Genomic DNA, 23,151 nt, shown 5'->3' with positions numbered 1-23,151 from the left:
CCTGCATAACTATGGGCGCCTCAATGGCTGTGTAAATATCTATCAAAATAACCACAAGTTGTTGATGGTTTCAAATCAGAATCGCTTTAAGCTAAGTGAGAAGAGGACAAATAAAACATTGTATATGAGAATGGTCACGTGGAAGTCAGAACATCTTATTGGCTGTTCTCAAACCCATAACCCTGCCAGTGTGGTACTGGCGATCCATAACACACATAAATAAATAAACATGAAACTGTACTTAAACAAGCACCGCCATTTATTATAGATTATAAACTCCATGGTAGGAACTTCTCAGGATACCACCCCCTATTCCAAGCTCTTTAAATTACTGATTTTCATGCTCTGCTTTAAACCAAGATGACTTGAGATGGATAACATGCCAATAAAACCTCATATTTTTCCTGTTAGTGCTGAAGTGGAATAGTGCAATAAATAAACGCATTCATTCATACTGAGCAGCGTAGGATGGAAGAGGATTGATGACAGGGTTAGTGTTTACATTTGCAGGTTTGGTAACATTCTAATACTTGGTGTCTTTTGTTTTATTATTAGACACAATTTTATCCAGTCAAAAAAAAATTAGTCCTTCTATTTTATTCAATTACATTGGTATGCAACTACAATTACCCTTTATTTCAAAACAGTTGAGAAAGTATATGCATTAATCTGTGTGTATATATATATATACACTGTATATATATATATATATATATATATATATATATATATATATATATATATATTATATATATATATATATATATATATATATATATATATAAAAACAAACAAAGTAATAATAATACAAATCTGTTGTAGTAACAACTTTTTACCAAACATGCCTAATAGGCAAATCAGCTGCACAAACTTAGCCAAAGAGCACATAGTCCAGCTTGTTGAAAAAGTAATTAGTTAGCTTTCCAAATTTGCACACAAGAGCGATTGTAGTTAAGCACCATAAGGGCATGTTGACAAGGTAGGCTGATGGATAAAAGGTGCTGGACTGCAGTTACTCAGATGCCAAAAGTTTCCACCATGATCTTAAAAAAAAGAAAAAAAAAAAAGTTGATGGGAGAGATTAAGTAATACAGTTGGAAGCAGCATTTCTTTTTTTTTTTTTTTTTAGCTTTTACTGAAGTGGAATGCCATTTAATTCTCATGCTAGGGACTAATTAGGGGCCTTGCTGGAAGATCAAGGATCTGCGATCTCTGGGTCTTAATAACATGGTGTGCCTGTCTGCCACCTGGGATAAGGCCAGGTTCTCTCTCTCTCTCTCTCTCTCTGCAGCAGCAGGCACTGCCCTAGGCCACATGCAAGTGCAGGCAGGAAACCAGAGGTCCCGTGTGTGCACGACCTTAACCCCTACACTGCTCAGACCATGGTAACCTGGAATAACCCCAATATGATCTTTTTTTGGTGATCAATGTCTTCAGATTGGCCAGAAACAACAAGAAACAATGTGACGTGCCGCAGGGCAGGTGTTGGAGGACTGCAGAGAAAAAAAGATGCAAAAAGGGGAGCCAACAAAAAAAAGAGCTGAGAGGTTTAAAGTGAGGCCACAAAACACAGTGTTGCTTCTGTCCAGACTGCTCCTGGGCACATCCTATTCATTCTGGCAGTAGTACAGTGAAACAATGACCCAAAGTCCATTTAGAGTTGATGTTTCTAAAACACATGTTGTGTCTCATTCCCAATAAATTTGATTTCTAGGCATAGTGATATTTCAATATTTTTTGCAGGTTATAGGGTTGCATTACTCTGCCATTGCTGTATCCTGTATTGTCAGTATCACAGCATCGCATTTTTAAACATATTCCCGTTTGTTTTCATATTTTGATTCACACATCATTGTCGGTCACAAAACACCTGGGGAATGCATTTCTTTGAAGAGAGAAAGAGAATTTCTCTTGTGTGCATCATCGTGTATCTACAGATATCGTGTAGCTATCATAAGTGCAGGTGGTGCAGCTGCTCCAGGGCCCACTCGCATTTCAAAAGGGACAAATAAAATATGTGAACATTTTTTAATTGTTGTGTTCAAAATACTCATAAAATAAAATAAAACAGTAAGCCTAATGAATCATGACAAACGAGTTAAATGACTAGCCGGCACCTTTCCACTAGCCAGCACACACCCGCCGGGTACCCTACCGCTAGTAACTTTGGTTTTAATCCTATAGTGCCGTATTAAAATGACCATATAAGGGCATGGATATGACCACTTTGTGTTACAGCCTCTGTAGTTTCTCAACCCTAAATCAGAAATTAAAACCCAATATATCCACTTTTTTATATAAGCCGCTACTGCCCAAAAACCAATACAAAAAATTATAATAATAACCCTTTCTAAGTTAGCTCTAAAAAATGTGATTTAAAATATGTACTACCGACCATTGTGGAGACACAAGACTTTGTCCAAACACAAAACTAACACATTTTCAGCTTGTCACCCTCTCTACCTGACCAACTTCTTTCATTTCGATCATGAATCAAACCTGAACTCGCTAAGACATCAGCAATACTGGAAATATCGTCACTTTTAATGGTTGAGAAGTACTTTCTCTCTTCGAGTTTTCCCCAATATCTGCACTGCATGCATGCTGTTTCTTACTATACCGGTTACAGTGGCATCTTGTGAGCACTCCTTCTCAAACCTGAAGCTCATTAAACTATCTGAGAAGCATTACGTCCCAAGAAAGGCTGCGTGGTCTGGCCGTGTTATCAATCGAGAGTGAACGTGCAAAGAAGCTGACAGTGTCGAAAATCATTGGTGCTTTCGCTGAGCTGAAAGCAAGGAAGAAGCCACTGAAATAGTGTGTTCATTTCTTTATTTACAGAGTCATAACATCTTGCTTTGGAATAAGAAACCAACTTTTAGGTGAATGTGGGAGGGGAGGGGGGCCCATTTAAAAATTCTGTACTGGGGCCCATTCCAACCTAGCTCCGCCTCTGGCTGCTCATCGTTCCCACAGCATTTCAATCAGCGCGGCAACACTGCCAGAGGAAGGCACATGAACAAGACACACTATGATGTTGGTAAGAGACATTCTGGCAACCACAGAAGTTGAGAAATGTATTCCCCAGGTGATTTATGACCCATGATTTGTGTAGAATAAAATATCAAAACACCGGTTTAAAAATATGTAAACTATATTTCTGTGATACGGAAAGCATGGGATACTGCAGGGTGTTCTATAGTATGTGCTACAGCACATAGTAAAATGTGAACTAATGCTGTCACGTATGTTTATGTTGATTTAACATGGTTCTGAAGAATGTTTATGAAAACATTTGTTTTACTAAAACTGCATGTCAAAGCCTGCAGATCAAAATAAAAACACAGTTGCACTTGATAATATATAGTGTGTGCTGCTGCATTCTTTTGCATTTGTTTTGCAAGCTGGGCATCTGTTACACCAAAAATGCTGATCATTTTATTGGTCTTGCTTTATGATTACAAAAATGCCTGCTAACATTTACACAAACACATGGCTTGTGGTATGGTTTTCATATAAAACAATACCAATGCCATTCTATATATATATATATATTACTAGCATAATACCAATTAACAGCAGAAGGGATTGGATTTTGATGTATTCGGTAAAGCATCCTGTGATGATCTGAATTAATATTCAGTTTCAACCCCTTTTTTCCCCCCATTCCTTCTTATTTATGTTTCTTTAGCATTCCACTAAAGCCCCTTTCACACTGGTGCTATCTGGGTCGTACCCGGGTCGCAGGGACCCACCTTAGGATGTGGGTCGAGACGCTTTGACCCAGGTTGAGCGAGACAAAAAGCTTGACGGCCGTTCGTAAGCTGGTGAAATAACAAACAGCCATGCCTGCGTGAAGGTTTCACGTCCACAAGGAATGTTTCTGTTTAGCCGGGGCATTGATACGCGCATTGTGCACTTGCGTCTGTCACCCAGGTTAACCCTACTTTATCAAAAGCAGAGTGAAATCGCGTAGCTGTTCCGACCTGGGTAGAGCACGCCATTGTGAAAGGGGCTTAAGTCACTTTCATTTTCTAAAAGAGTACTTGGGTAATAATGTACTGAGGAGATGCCGGAAGATGCAAAGAATAAAACAAATAGAATCAAACTCAACAAAATAACACAATGCTGGCAGAGCACAACAACATTCCAAAAAACACAGAAACATTTGAAGGCTGACATTACAACTTTAAAAGGTGATTTCTTAAAACTACGATGACACTGCAGTATCAATGTGAACTACAGATTACAGAGATATAAGAATGCTTCATCATATAATACTATTAACAATAACACTTGATCAAGTTACAGAGCTGTGCTCAATGTCTTTGTGTCCTATTTCTAATACACTGGCCTTGCATTTAAAAGTACTGGCTATTAAATCCAAACCAAACCCAAACAAAAACAAACAGGCCTGATCTCTGGCAGCCTGAGACCAGTCAGACACAGGAGCATCTTATAACAAGGACAGTGTTGGAAAGACCGGCTGTGTTTGCTCAGAGGGGGCCCTGGCGTTAATTAGCGTGGGGACTGAATTATCCTGTAGAGGTCAGACATTCTTGTAATCTAAAACGTGCACAGTTTGAGAACATCTTTAAAATTAACCATTGTCTGTAAAACACATTTTGGTTTACCACACAAAAACAAAAGTGCATTCTTATTTATTTATTACCTTTAAAACACCTTTTTGACTTAAGACAGAGCATACGCAAAATGGTTTTGTAAATCTATTACTTAAACTTGATTACAGGGCCAACACACTCCAGCGTTACCTGTTCAGATAAGAAACAGTATAGCACACTTCAAATGGGGGGCAGGCAACAAAGACGTTAAACAGCCAAAACATTTTACTGTGTCAAGTCTACAATCAAATAGCAGGCATCTTATTATGAAGTTGCTATGCTTGGTTTGCCCTGGCCAGTGGCTTGTCTACTGCACTGAAATGACCTGCTGGGGGTCTTGTGGCTCGGTACGAGGCAGGGGAGGCTATTTAAAGACATGAGCTTTGGCCTCAAGCAGACTAGCCAGCAGGAGGAATACAAGCTGTACAACTCTGCTAAAATGATAGGCTGCAGTTGCATCAGGCCCTGGACACATCTTGGACACTGGGCTACACTGTCACTCAGGCTGTTGGATTTGCATGGCGGAAACAATGCAACAATGCACAGGCACACACGGTGAGCACTAGCTCAACCCTATCTGGAAATGCTGTCACAAATGTGAACATTACCAAGAGACACTGCTGGAACGTGCCAACCCAGAAGGTCTGCATTTGAAATTTGGTACATCGTAAGCAGTGCATTTTTATTATCTTTCTAGGCTGCATTTCTGTTCACTTGTTCTTCTATTCAAATAGTGGGAATGTAAACGGTTTGTAATTATTATTTTTTTTTAACAAGGCTAGCAAGACCACCTATGCATTTTGTTTGTTGATCCCTGTCCTTTCCCGAGCAATTATTCCGTGACTCTCGTCCAGCTCCCCAAATTCAATTACACACTTTCCAGTGCTATACCAATAAGCAAAACGGGAAGCTGAGCTATTTGCAAGAATAGGAGAGGGATTGAAACATCCACCAAGAAATGCTGAGGAATAAAAAAAAGAAAAGCCTACAGTCAAGCCATTAACAGGGTTTGTCCTACAAACAGAAAACTCTGATATTTTTAACTAATAATTGTTATTTGTGAACCTTCTACTTGCAAACACACCTGCGCAGCATAAAATAAGTACAATAATTAAAACACATATTCAGCATTCTTTTTAGGGGAGGGGGTGGCTGGCCAACTATACCAGCCTCTTTGTTAACACAACCCAAACAACACTTCTGCTTCTTTTCTTACTGAAAGCTTGAGTCAACACCTTGACAAGTCTCTTTAAAGCATATTCGGGTGCCTGTGATTAAGTTGTCAAATACCCTATCACTGTAAACCTAAGAACAAAAAGACAGGAACGCTCTGTCCTTTTACATGGTGTGGCACAGTCTTTATATCTATGCAAGAACATGTTTTCATGTTCATTTAAAACAATAGATGTGCTGCATGGTTTCGTTTAAACGGCCCAACACATTGTATGACACTGATAGTATCCATCATAAGTTGCATTTCAAATCATAGGAAACGGTTGCCAGCTTTCTTTTTTTTTCGCTTGCCTCTAGGTAAATATCATTAAGAATATACAAACGCAGTTACGTATCCAACAGAAATTTAACAAGTAAACATAACCTCCTATTAACCTTTGTATAAGTTAATACAGGTATAGGTCATGCTGTAATTAATTGTTGACATGCATGACTCCTACCAGCGTTTATTTAATGGTTCTGAAAATATGCAAATTTTACAAAACATTTATTCCAACTAAATTCTTCTTCATTTTTTTTTTTTTTTAGCAAAAGGAATGTGTTTAATTGCTGTCTTAACTGTACCCAGATGCTCACACACACAGTAAAAGGACTAAAAACGACCCCTCAGTACAAACACCATGAATTCTGCTGCGTGTTGTATGTATTTAGATATGACAGGCCTAATACTTGCTAATTCCTTCTTTTTATTATTATTATTATTATTATTATTATTATTATTATTATTTATTTCTTAGCAGACGCCCTTATCCAGGGCGACTTACAATTGTTACAACATATCACATTATACATTATTTCACATTTTACAGATAAATGGACTCCTGCTACAAATGAGTGTACATTCTCTTGAAACTCATTCCCCTTTTAGTAACTAACAATCCACCTACACTTGACTGCACCAAACATCAGAACCACTATAATTAAACTGATCTGGTTTAAATGTATTGCTAAGAGTGTTGTTAACTGTCAAACTATTAAATACTAATAATCCATACAAAACTGGAATAGTTCCTTGATAAACAATGCTATTAGTATTGCACACAGTTCAAAACCACCTGCTTGGAAGTATAAGCAGCTAGTTATAAAACAGTTTTTTTTTACCATATAAAAAGCTTAATTGAAGCATTTATTAAAGTTTTACAAATTATTGCACAGAGCCATAAACTTAAGTCTTACAGAAACATCATCACATGTTTCAAATAATGTAAGCTTGCATTACTTTTTTATGTACAGATTTATAAAGCAATTTTCATATACTGCACAATTATGCAATTCAGCTCCACTGTGCTAACAAAATAATTGCAGAAAGATGAAAGAACACAGGTATGTAAACATGTTTGACTTAATAATATGGGAGAGCTGCAGATTCAGGACGCTGATTTGGTTGGTGATGCACTGCAAAGGCAAGGGAGGTTTTCATCTGCACTGTGCATGCAAGGCAAAGACTGGGTGAGGGCACTTTCAGGATTGATGATTTGTTCCTAAAGGGAAGGGAAGTGCACATAGCTGGTCATGAGTGGGTATGCTTTGTGGTTAAGATTCCCATCCACACTGCATCTGTAGGGGTGGCTCTGGAGATAAGTAAACCAGGATTCTACAAGGAGGGATAAGGGACACCACAGGATGGAAAAAATGTATCTTCTTTAAATCTACCGCACGGTTTGCATGTTCAAAAAGAAGAAAAAAAAAAAAGACAGATAAGAAGACAGGGGGAGTTATGATAAACTGTTTTCAAAGGAATCGAACAGTACCCTTATAAAGATGTAATCATAACCACAACTTAGGAAAAAAAGGGTGTTTGTTTCTTCTATCATTCATTTAGAGGGTATAAGGATAATTTGGCATATGCCAATGCATTGAAGAGGATTTTCTCATGCGTCTGACACAATCTTGTCACAATTCTACCGCCCCTTATAAAAGTTTACCATAATAAAAGCATAGTAAAGTGTAATAAAGCATACTGAAATCAAGGTAAGGCACATATTGTAAAGCCCAGAGAGGTATGGTAAAGCATATAAAAAATAACAGTAAATGGCAAGCCCTAGTAAATTATGGTAAATTCACAGTACAACCATGGGAAAAGCATGGGAAAACTGCAAAATTACTGTACAAAAATACTATGGTAAACTTTTATTATTATTATTATTATTTATTTCTTAGCAGACGCCCTTATCCAGGGCGACTTACAATTGTTACAAGATATCACACTATTTTTACATACAAATACCCATTTATACAGTTGGGTTTTTACTGGAGCAATCTAGGTAAAGTACCTTGCTCAAGGGTACAACAGCTGTGTCCCCCACCGGGGATTGAACCCACGACCCTCCGGTCAAGAGTCCAGAGCCCTAACCACTACTCCATGGATCGGTCCTGATTAAACTGTAACTGCTTCAGGAACATCACAGAACGTTTGTTTAATAAAAGCATGGCTCAATTTCATGAATCTATTGTAAAAAATGTACTTGCAATGGTAAAAGTCAATTCTATTTAAAAGGACACAACATTTATTTTGTTTGTTTCGTGCTGCTTATGAAAAACAGCGATGAGAAACAAAACAAAAAACTTGAACTTTATTATTAACATCAGATGCTTGACTAAGGCAGCTTTTACCTCAGTCTGTCCGCATTCTAACATCGGTAACCTGCATGTTCACCCCCAACCGCACCAAACGCCCTCAAAACACAAAGCTTACCCCTCCACCTGTTAGTGCTTAGTTTAATTCACTGACCTGTCTGGTTCATTTGGAAGAAGCAAAAAGCAGATAGGTATGTTCATGTGTGTTTGAGGTAAATTCTTATTTAAAATATTATTTATGGGCTTTAAACAGAATCACAAAGAGTTACATGTCAACCTTTCTTCTGTTGTTTAAGACCAAGAGGAGCGTATATCTGTATTATCTCCCCTCTCAAGGTTGGTCCCTGTACTGCAGTGTGTTCCTCCCAGGCAGCTCTCCTGCCAATTAGTATATTTATAGTCAGAGCTGCAAATACCAGAATGTTTCTGAAGTCGCTTAATTTCCGCAATACTGAAAATAAATTGCAGGACTAAGTGCTGACTTGCTGCAGTGCCCTTCATTCCTTCAGAGGTTACAGGACTGACCCTGTTCTGTTGATCTTCCTGTCACTAGACGCTACTAAAGGCCGATTCTGACAGAGTCCAGTTTCCAGTACAGCTGTGAGCTAAACAGTCTATAAACTTCAAAAGCTCCCCCTTGTCCTCTTTTATTATTTAAAAAGAAAGTAACAATAATAATAATAATAATAATAATAATAATAATAATAATAATAATAATAATACAACATTAGCACACTGACCACTAACACATGCAGAGACTGAGAAAGACAGACAGACACTACAGACAATGTTTCAAACCTGTAGTTGATCAAAGATGCTGCCCCTGGACTGGACTCTTATTTTGATGGGTCATCCTGGGACAACCAAAGATAGCTCGTTGATGCAATCCTGGGTGAATCCCCAGTGCAAAACATGCTCCAAAACAAATCCAGCTGTGGTTTATCCCGACGGGGTACAGCTTGATCATATCAAGCCCTCACTGTCACTGCTAAGCCTCAAAACGATTTGAATAAAATAACATTGAAAACAAATTACACAAAACTTAAATGCATATTATAAAAAGCATTTGCCTCAGTACATTTTCTGCCTGTTCTAGCTTCTCCTCCATCAAAATCATTTCCCTGAGTTTTACCGCTTTCTCCCTGCTTAAAACTGCTATTCCAAACCAAACAAAACTCAATTTTGTTACTGGTCCTCATGGTATGTAATAGAGAATCAAGGTAATTACCCCTACAGCTGTTTTCCTTGTTTTAATGTAAGCAATACCCACCTAATCCTGAAAGCAACAGTGAAGGGTTTCTATTCCACTATAGGCCTAAGGCCTACTGGAATTTTCTGGGACTGCCTATTGATATTATGTCCCCCCCCTGCATCCCTTCCCCTTTGAAGGCTTATACTTTAGACTAAACTACTATTTAACAATTAAATCAAGCTGAAAAGGATTTTTTTTTAGGGATTTAGACAATTATTGATTGGGTGAAAGAAGCAGAGGTTGAATTTAAATTGGAAACATCTCCGCAATGATATATAAAAAAAGAAAAACACAACTAATTACATAATTTTCTTCATCTGAAAAAACAGAAGCTGAGAGAATATAAACAGACCCACACTGAATGACAGCGGGGAACCGTGCCGTCATGTTATCTCTTAAAGTATCACAGAGCGTGGGCAAGCAGGTATTTTACTATTAAAGTGTACTTATGCAAGTAAGAGAATAAATATTACACTTCAAACAGCACGGGAGAACAAAAACAAATAGCCATGCCCAATGTCAGCCAGCTAATGGTATCTCATTAATTAAATAAATGATGCAGGTAAGACTCATTTATCATCTCCATGAACACTGCGATATTGTCGGCCGATGAAAATGGTCTGAAATGTTTAGTTCAAACCTTTTTTTTTTTTGGTTAAATTAAAAAGTCTTTGAAGCAAACGCAACTTTTTCCCCCGCTTAATTCATGGTTTAAAACCTATTGAGATTTGTATAAAACCTGGTATCAACCGAGACAGCTGGCAGTGCCAGTGAATTGGTTACTGGTATTCATTATGAACCTCTGATACATAAAGAAAACTGCAGAGTTTGTTTTTCCCCCAAAAGTTCCTAAAACCACTACTGAAATCCTTTGTGATGAATCGCTGCTTGGGGGTCGCTGTGAGGGATCCTTGGCGGTCGTCCATCAGCAGGAGGTTCGGCTGCAGGTTTGATGGGAGGCCACAAAACACACAGACACGCAGCGTTTCAGGGAATTCAATTCTTTGATTATGTCTCATGAGTTATACAGAACTCCCTTCTGTAGCACTATCAATCCTATACACATATGGGCGTTGTCTCTACATCCATAACATAATACAAGTGGGACTGAAGCAACAAAACATACGTCCCCCATTACACAGGACTCTCGCTCTCCCTCCCTTCTCATTAGAAACTCGCACAAGACACTGTCATGTACTAAAGGTACAGCAGTCAAAACATAATCATCACAAGTTGTTGTGCTATCTGACCCCTCACCCTAATGCCATATAACTGTAAGCTGTCAGCCTGCAGTTCGAGAACGCCTGTTGCTTCAGAACCCCTTGAAATGAGACATAGATCTCAATGGGATCTCATCCTGGTTAAACAATGAACAACAAGGAATTGGACTGAAAAGTTCAGAGGGTTAGGGGCATATTATTCCACACTCACTCTAACATATGTCACTATATTTGGGTGACTCATCTGAACAGGCTTCCTGACAACATCACAACACCCCAACTCCTAGCGGACAAAAAACAACTTGCCAAACGGACAATAAATACATTAAAAAACGAACCCTGCACTAAAAAAAGCTGATCACTGCTGTTATTTTAAACAACTAACTATGGATTTATTGAATGTATGTCTTGAGGACTGACAGAGGAGCACAATACAACAGGTAAATACCATTGTTTGAAAACAAATATTCACTGCTACTTTTGTGTCACACCCACTGCTTTAAGCTGAAATATAAAAACCTAACTTTACATTACACATAACTCACCAGGTTTTTTTTGCCTGGTTATAGTGTAGTTTAGTGTAGGTCTAGCTGCTGTGTAGGAAGAGAGGTATTATAATGATAAAAAAGCAACATTCCAAGTACAAACTGGGCATCAATGCTGGTACTTTGCATCTCACAGCACATTTTTTGCGAGTTTTACTGCATCCGTCTAAAAGCCTCTGAAGTCCCTGTAAAGTCATTTCTGAGCAATAATGGCTGGGTGATATCACATAAAAGCAAGCTAATCTAAAGCTGATGGGTTGAATTCTTATAAACATGAAAGCACACAGTTTGTTTTGACATGCACCCAATGATCTCACAAAACAAACCGAATTTGGTGAACAAGATGTTTACACAAGAGCTTTTTGTATTCAAGTTCATGCACCGTTCTAGGATTTAACCAACTGTATTGGTTATGATTGTACAGAAGAGTTGGGGCTACAGTAAATCCTGACAGATGAATTATCAAGCATGATATTATGGCACTGGCGGGTGGGCCTGGCTGCAGCCAGGTTTAGTATCATATCGTGTAGGAGGTGTAAGACATGCATGCAAGAAGCTGCTGTATGGAGAGGCTCTAAATTACAGACTTGACAGTTCTCCCACCACGAGTCCTGTCTATGTGCCAGGGGCATAAGACATTTAGGTAGGAGGATGTTAAGGAGAGGGAGAGATTGAAGCTGCTCTCACATACTGCTAATTCCTGAGTTCTGTCAATGTTCCAGGGGGATACGACAAGAAAAAAAGCATGAAAAAAAAATCAAACGCATATGACATTTAGTACTTAGCGCATCTTTGTATATACTGTATATATCTGTACATTTAAAAATACTGTACTATATTGAAGTGTAAATACGGTTTGGGTATATAGTAAAACTAAAAAAAATAATAATAATAAAAAAATAATAATGTAACATTTAGGTCTTAGATACACAATACTGAACTGGTTAAGACCTTTACATTGCTAAATTAACAGGTCACCTACAGATCATTTAAGCAATTACATTGCACAGGTTTTAATTCATCAAATGTGACGATCACAGTGTGTGGTTTTTTGAGCTGTAAGATTTGCTTTCATTAATCAAAACCTGATCCCACAGACTCATTCCCCTAGGAAAGGTAGCAAAGAAAGACCCTCTGACACCTACGCTCCCTGTGCATAAGAAGCAAAATCTGAGTCAACATTAAAGCAGGTATCAGATAAATAAGGTGACTGGCCTCCCAGACAAGCTGGTGTGATGCAAAAGAGAACTGTAAGCACCGGGGGGAATGAAGCCTGCACTACGCCAGAATTATCTCAGCGACATCTCGAAAGAGAATCTGAAAACACTTTGATAATGCGATAAGTCAAGTGGTGGAGAAATACTCATAACACAAAAGGCATGCCCTTGTGATGAGGTTTGAGGTAATGTACGTCAACCTTCCATCTGGAACGACAGAATGTGGGCCCGATAAAGCCCAGACGTGTGGGAATATTTCCCTTTGAGAACAATCTTTTACCTCTTCAGAGAGATATCATATTCACTTTTGTGGCTCGGCGGGGCAATTAAACCGCTTCAAATAGCGCTTTTAAAACCTTTCTCTTTTTCCCTGTTCATTTATTTATTTCTGCCTCTTGCAGTTATGTAGACAATCCTCCTTTGCTTTGAAAAGCAAACACATGTAATGGTGTGGTTGCTATCTTGTCTGGCATTTCTATGGTTAAAGAAGAAAGGGGGAAAGATGCAGGTTATGCAAGAAAAAGTATAGAAGTGGTTTTGTGGCTGCACATAACCAGCAATCTTTATCTTTGCATCTGGAATGCACTATGAAACAGCTCAGTGAAAACCCTTGAAACCTGTACTTTACCCAGAGTACATAATGGGGCAGTGCTCAGGGCTTTCGCTTGGAAAATGTAAAGCTCCAGTATGCCGTTGCCACTATAAACTGGCTGTAGCAGTGGGAGGCATACAATGATTTATATTTTACAGATTTCTGGAAAAATGTGAATTCAATGTCACCACTGCTTTCTGTTGATCTGCATTCTAAGCTGCTAGACTTCATGGCCCTGATGTGTTTTCAAGACTCAATCTTGGCACTTGCATCCACGTATCGCTTTTCAAAAACATATTGTATAAAACATGTCTCAGCCTTGTTGTGGAATGTCCCGCCGAGTATTTCAAAGTCTATAAAGGAAGAATTTTTATAAGCCATGAACAAATGGCAGCTGACCAAGGCAAAATAGATGTCAACTTATATAAATCTTTCTATAAGCATGTCTTGGTTAAATGAAAATGTTGATTATTTTGTTTCTTGGCAATTTTGTTCCACAACAGTTTCATTTTGAAGAATTGCCTGATGTTAAAAAAAAAAAAAAAAATGTTTACATTTCATCTCCATTCTATTTAGGAACATTCAAACCAGATCATTCGAACCAGAATATACATTCATCATGCAACATATGGGCATGAAAAGAGCCTCTTCTATTAGTGGTATTCTAGAAAGGTATTTTGAAAATCAAACTTGACTTCTTTTGCTATCATTCCCCAACTTGGTCACTACCCCAAAAGTGTTAGCTTACTCATTTGCAAAACACCTAATAAGGAAATATTGTCAGACATAGACCAGAGCCCTCTCTCCATTCCAGACACACCTGGCAGACTGGCACAGCTCATCGTTCTACCTGTGAAATGATTCGCTTTGCTGTTTGCAAGCAGCCAAAAGGATGAACGCACAATGCAGGTGCTGGTGGAGGAAACCTGAGCAAGAGCCGTATGTGTGTGGAGCGCCGTTTAAAGCTGAAGGACTCTAATTAAGGAGCATTCCAGTTGGACTGTGCAAGAAAGCACTCAGCACCACATCATTTCTAGAGAGAGACACCGGCCTGACAGCAGGGAAAGATGATGTTATGGAATCCTTGTTACAACTCGATAAAAGTCACAAAAATAAAGTAAAGTCTTTGGCACCCGGCTGCAGGCGGTGGTTGGCATAAGCACACGCCAACATTCTGAAAACATTAGTGCAACAGGAAAAGGCTGCTCTCCAAAGCCCCCATTTCTCTCCGGGACTCGATACCCCACAGGGGCAAACTGTGACCTCAGACGCAGAATAATACCACTGGCCCATGGCCTTGGGCTCTTCAATGGCCAGGTCATTATTTTTAAACGCTGACTTCAGGAAGGCCAATAATTTGTATAATATGGCATGCTTGTACATCAACCCTGAAGCATTAGCCATCTGTGAAAGCTGCTTCAGTCACTCCTCCTTATCATCCAGTATGGGGGTATCCAAAACATTTAACACCAACAGCCCGCAAAGCTTTTGAACTAGAACAAAAGTTGCCTACGTTCATTTTTTTGGCCTACTTCAAAGAGTAATACCAACCATTGAGTTCTAGCTGCTTCACGGCAATGCTGGGTAGCCTGTAGACCAAAAACGTACTTTTTTTACGGCCTGAAAACATTTAAATTAATTCATATTTAAGTTGTTCGAAGGAATATATATATATATTCAGTATACAGGAATCAGGGAGTCCATGAGAAACCGGTTTGACCTTTTTTTGAATCATTTACTCATTTACTGTTTGACTTTGGAGCTAAACACTAAATTCTAGCTGTACTCCTGTTCCATCAGCTGAAGGCTTGGATAGAAAAGAGCCCTGCTAATGCTGAAACCGCCTCTCAATAATATGCAATAATATGTGTAAAAGTCTGAAAATCAAAGATGACCCGTAAAATCACCTTAAACCTCCCAGAAACTCGGGATCATATTCACCAGCTCCAGTGACAGGAAATGCTTTCTTCTGAACAACAGTAACTTGTTTAGGAAAAACATGTGTTAATACTGCAGTTTGGAGTGAAGGACTGAACCTCCCGAGTAGATTAGTGCAGTCCTGGGGGGATACGTTCTTACAGCAGACCTGAAAGTGACAAAGTAACAAGGCAATGGAAAGTATCACGTAGCACTAACTTGCTTGAATGAAAACCTAACGTACGGTATGTCTCAAGAACATATTAAAAAGACTGAAGTTCAACCAAAGCCTTATGCAAACTACAGTATAAAGATGTGTTTGTATTCTCCTCTGGATATTCATGAGATAAAGATTATATAGACAGTGAACCTATCCAACACTGCTGAGGAGATTCACGTGAAAGCACTGGAAGAATTTCGCACAGCAGTCAAACTAATTTAACTCATATGGAATAACTTGACCAAACCCATGATTTATTTTTTTCCTCTAGGACATGTATATATATATATATATATATATATATATATATATATATCTATATATATATATATATATATATATATATATACTTTAAAAAAATGGTTTTGCAGGAAAATGGAAAGAGTAAAGGATTTTTTTTTTTTTTATCCAGTTATGACATTGATTGATACAGTGGAAATTGACCATTAAGTAAATCCCCAATGCTTTAGTACGGCATCAGCAACGTGATGTGAAACACATTTTCTGCTGGTACCAGCTTTGCATGAAAACCTGTCACATTCCTTCTCCTGTTAATGAAGCATCTATCTGTTCATTTATTACACACAACTTACAGACAAAACAGTGGTCCCGTAGTATTCAGGTTAAACTGCTCTTATTATTACAATTTGGTTACCATCTGTGGTTACGTAAAAACAGGCTGGATATACAGACTCAAGAAATTCATATTCCACAAAGGGAAAGCCAAGGAACTGTAAAGGAAGACTTAATTTGAATTACACAGAAGAACAGACCTCTGTGTCAGTTTGGCTTAAATAAAATTGGTTTAAACTGAAATAGACGTTGGCGCTGTCCCTGATAGCCAGATACTTAAGTAATATGAAGTCTATTAGGAAACACAATGGAGACCCGCTTTACCACTGGCAATATTGAAGGAGCTAGAGCTGAACGTCAAAACCCAAGCCATTGCTATTTTCCATCTGCCAATCCAGCTTTTCTTTTTCATTGGTTCCAGAATGACCCATACTGAAGCTTAATAAATTGCCATTCAATTTGATGTTGTAGCCCCCCCCTCAAGGGTTAGGATTTGCAAACGTCCACATACTTATGCCATATACTGTTACAATTCAATGAAAAGTGAATTGACTCTCAAATCCAGTTTCAAGTGTCCGCACATTCCTAGCTAAGCCACAATGCTTAATTTAATATCTGTACGGAAGCAGAAAGTGCTACAGACAATGCAGTGTGCAGCCCGAGGGATCGGATAATGGAGTTCAGGGGGTGATATAACAGGTTTCAGGGATTACTGTACACTTGAGGTGAGGCAGTAAAGCCAAGGGGGAAAAATATTTTACCATAATTGGCAGAAAATAGTGCGAGCTCTGTGTGAGAGCACCCTGAGGCATAAGCAGTGGGAGTGGAAGAGCAGAGCCTGCTGTATTGCCATGGTCCATGGGCAGCCCATTCTCCCAGCACAGTTAAACAAGCCCAGTCTCTCTGACCCAGGGGGTCAGCAGTCCTGCTTCATTGAAAGTCTAGTGGGATGGTGGGGTATTGAAGTAATGACACTGTGGAGAATAGATATTCAATAAGACAGGCAAATGGAGGGGAAGGGGAAAAAGCCGAACCATTTAATTCTCATTACTTTCAGCATCAGGGCTACAAATCTAAATTATCCATAAAATGCTTTTCCATATGCCTTTAAATGCAACTTCTTTTCTCATGCTTATTGTTTTCTTAGGTGGACTGCCTCCTAATGTTTTCCATACAGCTTGTGTACCACACAGAACGAGAACCGAACTTCATTTCCACTTTCATATGCCTGCTTTGACTTTTTTATGAGCATGAAAATTGATGCCACAATATTCATTAGACATAAAACACTCCATACATTTGTTTTCAGGTTTCTTCTGTCCAGCTGCTGAATCTGAACTCCAGCATATAACCACATACTGAACCTCCTGCACAATCATTCATTGGCAAGTATTAAAATACATAATAAATTACCATAAATTGAGACATCAGTGTCCGGCAGTTTGTAACACTTACTTATCTTTACTGTGACATTGCATTCCAGGGCTCAAGAGAATCGGTAGATTATTATTATTTTATTTTTTATTATCTGTCAAAACGCAAGGCGTAAAGTGCTTTTGGAGCATAGTGTAAGAATTTTACTCTGACACCCTTTACAGCCGACCAGTTCCCAAGACATCCCTTAGAATCAGTTGGAAAACATCTTACAGCTCAGGATCCACATGGATGACGACCAAAACAACAAACAGAGGAAGAGGAGTGCCAACTGGCCTTCCAGGGTGATTAATGATCTTTTTTTTGTTTATTTTTTAACCGGCCACATTTAATTTCTTCACTATTAAAATGATTGTGCTACAATTTCTGAAAAATGTAAAACACAGTCACCCTGATGGTACATGTAAATCATATATATATATATATATATATATATATATATATATATATATATATATATATATTCTTTCAAATTAAATTACTTTTGTTGATGTTTGTTGATGCTGAACCTAGAACAGTGGTACTCACTTGTGGCTCTTTCCATCCATTGCAATCTAGGACCTTCATTGCAATGACTTAATTGCTCAATAAGGTTCAATGAAACAATGAAAGACCTAGTTGGAACAAGGCTCTGGACTGCTCAATGAAATTACTAAAGACATGACTGGAATATTTTTTGAATTTGAAAATTGTTGTGCTGAACTCAATACCTCCAGATATGTATATGTAATGTCAGCATAAAGAAATGCTAGAAGAAATGTTCAATTCAATGGCAAACATTTCACTGGAATGTTGAAGACACTGAAAAATACTTCTAGTCAAAACCTTTGTCATTGTTTATTTCAGTATTTCTAAATTCAGCACAGCCGAGTTAAATAGGATAATGTCTTCATAAAACAATAATTAAAACAAAATCGAATGAGATTGAGCATAAGCCAATCTCATGACGGATACATTTTGCCTGGACATGTGAAAATGCTCGGTTAAAGATTTTTTGGGTTACAGTTTGACTATCATGCATATAGGCCAATTATGGCTTTGCCATTATAGTTATTAATATCCTAATGGTATGCCTATGAGCAGAAGCAGAGGCATTGATTGTAAGATGTAAAGCATTCGCCACTGGTTCACTTATATAAACAAAACATATTTTATGTAACATTATAAAAAAAATATATGAAGAAAAAAATCTTCCAAAAAAATCTCAAGGGCCCATTTAGTCACTGCAATTAACAGCTCATGAAATATAATTTTCTCCCAAAGGAAACAAATACTTAAGCCCATCATTCTCCTTGCCTTGCCTACCGCAGAAACTGGATACGTGCAACTAGGAAACATTACGTGACAGGATGAACCACAACACTAGGCATCACTATGATAAAAAAATAAATAAAAAAATAATTAAATAAAAATCATGCTCATCCCTGCTGAAGTTACTTTAGAAACAGAGAGGAATATACTCCATTTGTAAATTAATACTTTCCTCCTCTCATTCCCTCTAGTTTTTACTTTAAATAAAGGAGATGCTAATCAAAGTTTGGTTGACCACAGTAAATTAAACTCAATCTTCACCAGGTCTGTTAAAATAGGATAAAGTTACACATAGCTAATTAAAAACTCTATTCCCATCAAGGCTCAAAAACATGTTTGTTAACATAATATCCAGTGTATCCCTGTGAATCAGGCAGTAAGGAAAACATGAAGGGTCTTGGGGCTGCTTGAATTCTACACTAAACAAGCACTGAATCGCCCAGGCTCTGAAGCCTTGCCAGTCCCTAAGCCACCTAAATCCTCCTCCATTTGTCTCAGTCTCAAGAATAACATGTTCAATCTGCTTTGGGATGCCTATTCCCAAGCCCCTCTTGAAGTGCTGTGTGTGTATGCAAAGATAAAAGTGGACCTATCGCTGGGCAGTGCTGTGAGTCCTCCGACTCTCAACACCAGGTGCCATCTGCTACGGATTAAGAACGTCAATAATTGTCAGAAAAAGAATAAACAACGTGTTAAGCAACAGGTTACAAACCAGCAATCCCAGGGAGTAAAATTAGGAGTAAAAACCAAAAACGATTTCCTAGAAAACTGTTCAGCATTGCAAAGTGGCACTACAGGCTACTATGCAGTAATGTATCAACTGTAAATATGATGGTAGAATCTTTTTATCATACATTTCTTCGTTAGGTTGGGAAAAAAACCAAATCTGGTATGTTGCCGTATACAACTGGTTAAAATCAATTTACTCTGAGATAACGCAGGCATGAGAACCATTTAATTAGGCAGACTTTCTAACATAGTGAGAGTGAAAAGGAGAGAGAGGGGGAGAGACAGAGAGAGAGGGAGGGAGGGACAGTGGGATCTTCATGTATAAGGTGAAAAAACAGCTCTCTCAACCTTGGCTCATTAATTGACTCAAGTTCTTGAATTACATCACAATAAAATAATCTTGAGACATCAAAGGGAGCAATCATGAAAAAAAAAAATGCTGGAAACACTGGTGCAGTAATATTCCCCAGTTCAGGAGCAGGTGACAGCGCGGCGTACCCCTGGGAAAGGGTGTTCAGACTGGGAGCGAGCTGAGCAACTGTTATGATGACAGCCTGACATTCTCAAGCGCTCCTGCCTAATGAAAATGTCAACATTTGAACTTGTTTAGAAACAGAAAATCTAACAACTCTACCAGAGCAATTTCAGAAGACCAATTGAGAGAGGCCATATTTCCACAGTTTACAGTAGAAAAGCTAATTGTAACTTTATTTTTTACATCATGTATCATACGTAGTACACGCAAATGTAACTATAAACACACATACTGTACGTAAAAATATATACAAAAATATCAGACATTTACAAAATAAATATGAAAACTCACGAGTTAAAACTTATATGAGAAGAAATCAAGCAGACAAACTTTTTGGCTAATGCTTGAACTGCAGCAGACTATCGGATAAAGACATTTCTGTACATTTATCTCCTTGCACTGTATATTTGGAGAGTGATAAAACATCTTATTTCATTTACCGGAGCAAGGGTCAGAAAATGTTACAGTATTCCTATGCTATGAGGTCAGCTCTTCAGAAACATCAACACAAAAACAAAATAAAAATACTTTTCCTGTAAAAAAAAAAAAAAAAACAATGGATCCCTCATGACCAGCAAACCAGAAATGTTTTTACTTCTCCCCTTTCTGTTTTTTTTTTTTTTTTATGATTGCTACATTCATTTAGCCATGTGCGTATATACATCTATTATACAGAAGAACTCTTGATTTGCCCCCAGGGTTCTCTGTGCCTGGTGGGAAGTCTCTATATAAACAACTGCTTTTCTGCAAAGACTTTTATTAGAATGCAGGATCAAGTGTTTTTGATCAGCTCTGATTCTGCCTGCCCCTTGCCGGATCTGTGGTTTCACTGTTCTTACTTTGTTCTTTAAATACTTGAGCGCACACAACTGCATCAGCCCCATAGCCAGCAGGGTGTGGAGAGGTGCAGCAGAGAACACCTTCTTCAAGAGGAGGGGGGGTCTAAATATTAACCCTGACACACACACTGTACTGTGCTCTGCCACTAAATGCCAGTATTATTGACCCAGGCTTCTGGTATGTCATATATCATATTGTGCTACCTGGTGTCAGTTTCAATATGCAGAGAAAAGGCTTTTGGTTCATTGTGTGGCAGTTTGATTGAATTGAGTCATGGATCAGCATGGTAGAGCTGTATTAATGCAGTATCAAAACAGAGCCCTGGTAGCAGAGTGTTCTAATGTAACCCAACATGTAATACATTCTAACTGGCTCACTTTAAAACTATGACACCAGCCCAGTGTGCCATCTGTGTTTTGTCAACCACACACTCAGACTAAATCTCCCTCCATGCATTGGCTGTGGCGCATGATTTCATTTAAATACAGTGTAGTTTTGTATAGCTACTTGACGATGTCGGTGCTTGGTTATTCTTTTATATTATCGGATTGTGACAGGGTATAATGCGTAAAAATGGGTTTGAATATGTTCAGCCGTTCCCATAGTTTCATGTTTCATGAGCTCTAGCTGCAGTGTGCAAGCTCCCATGTGACAGGATTCGAAACTGCATGAAGAGTGATAGTTTAACTCTATGCTGTTACCCAATGGTGCATTTTTTCCTGATCGCTTAACTTTTGCCAACGACAGGCTGACAGGTTAATTAATTAAAATGTACCTCGGCTTTTGCAAACATGCCAGTGCACAATTTATATTTACCAGTTTTAAACAATTATCTATTGAAATGTATTATTGTATTTATTTAGTGCGTATTCAGTTTGAATACAAAATTGGTGTTTTAAATGTTTTTTTTTTTTTTTTTTTTTTTTAATAACTACAGTTTTCAAAGTGAGCTTGAAATTTGACAATGACAGACAGTCACTTACTTCCAGTCTAATATGACACTTGTCATCTTTATTGGAATAAAAGCATACAGATCCACAGCCCAGTGTATGGAAAGACCAAGCTAACAGCTTGCTTTCTGGACTTCAAACTCGGGAGGTATGATTGGTTTATGACATGTCTATGGGCATGTGGGTATGAATACCAAACAGTTGTACCGTATATGACTGTATAAACAAATGAACTAATCAGTGAGATTATTCTTTATAAAAATCGAAACGTCAGCATTCAATTCGCCGCTGCGTACTACATCGTTCACGTGTTGGTTTTTATTTTCTGAACAAGGTTTACCTTGCTGGGGCTCCAGCCTGTTTTGACCTCCTGCTCCACATGATCTGCACCTATTATAATTTAATAAGAGGAAAAATGAATGCCCAAATGTTCTTTGTTCAGGATTACAATGCAGTGAATAGCCTGGAGTGATTAGTCTCTATGTGCAGAAGGTCAGCCCCTCTGCTCTGCATTAGGAGTGAATAGGATCCAAGTGCTACAGGATCCACGGCATAAGCTATGCATATTGTCACTCACGCTCCAGACAGTAGGTAACATTAAACCCTTGAAACACGATAAAATATTTTAAATAGAGCAAACTATTTTTTCACCCCCACAGAAGGAATGCAGAACTCTACGAAAATGTAGCAAGGCAGCGATGTAACAGATATGCAGCAATCAAAATAAGAAAATGGTTTGTCAGACTGGAAAACGTTGTCAAGGGATCAAGACTGTCATTCCAGATTCATTACCGTGATGTTGTCTTCTCTGGGGGATAAAATCCAACTCTTTTGTCTCTTTAGCCTACCCTGTTGTGATATGTTAAATGGAATGGTGAAAGTATCAGAGCCTTAAAGCAACAGGGTACGAAAAGATGAAAAGGGTTAAAGTGTGCATGTCTGGTAGGCTCAAGCACACAGTACAGTAAAGTCCTAAGTTCTAAAAATGGAAACACAACTTAAATGTATTGGGATCATTTCCCTTAGGTGTTCACTCATCCTGCCAGTACTGACCAGCTTCTGAGAGACATAAAACCAGCTGCAATGTTGCTTTGGATCAGGGGTGTCCAAAGTTTGCTCTTCCACTCCTGGTCTTTGTTCCAACCCTGTTGTAAACTGTTTAATTGAACCAATTAAACCTCCATCCTGACCCTGAGTTAGTTAATCATCTCATTGTTACCTGTTAAACCCTCCAGGACCGTGACTGGACACTGCTGCTTCAGATAACATTAAACAATTGATATGTAGATATTTAAATCAGTGGGACTGATTTTAGCAGTCCTCTAAGTGGGCCTGGGAAGGTTTTCCATGTGAAACAAGAGTCCAGGAAAGATAATAACAGAGT

The 23,151-nt window shown here is 38.4% G+C and overlaps 1 protein-coding gene across 11 annotated transcripts in view; it reads right to left on the bottom strand.

Annotated features, from left to right (window-relative positions):
- Window positions 1-23,151, bottom strand: part of LOC117963517 (ERC protein 2-like) — a 262,184-nt gene that overhangs the window by 6,612 nt on the left and 232,421 nt on the right. The window lies entirely within an intron of this gene.

Source organism: Acipenser ruthenus, chromosome 16, assembly GCF_902713425.1.
Source record: "Acipenser ruthenus chromosome 16, fAciRut3.2 maternal haplotype, whole genome shotgun sequence".
NCBI classification, from domain to species: Eukaryota; Metazoa; Chordata; class Actinopteri; order Acipenseriformes; family Acipenseridae; genus Acipenser; species Acipenser ruthenus.
This window is presented reverse-complemented; position numbering and strand designations above follow the sequence as displayed.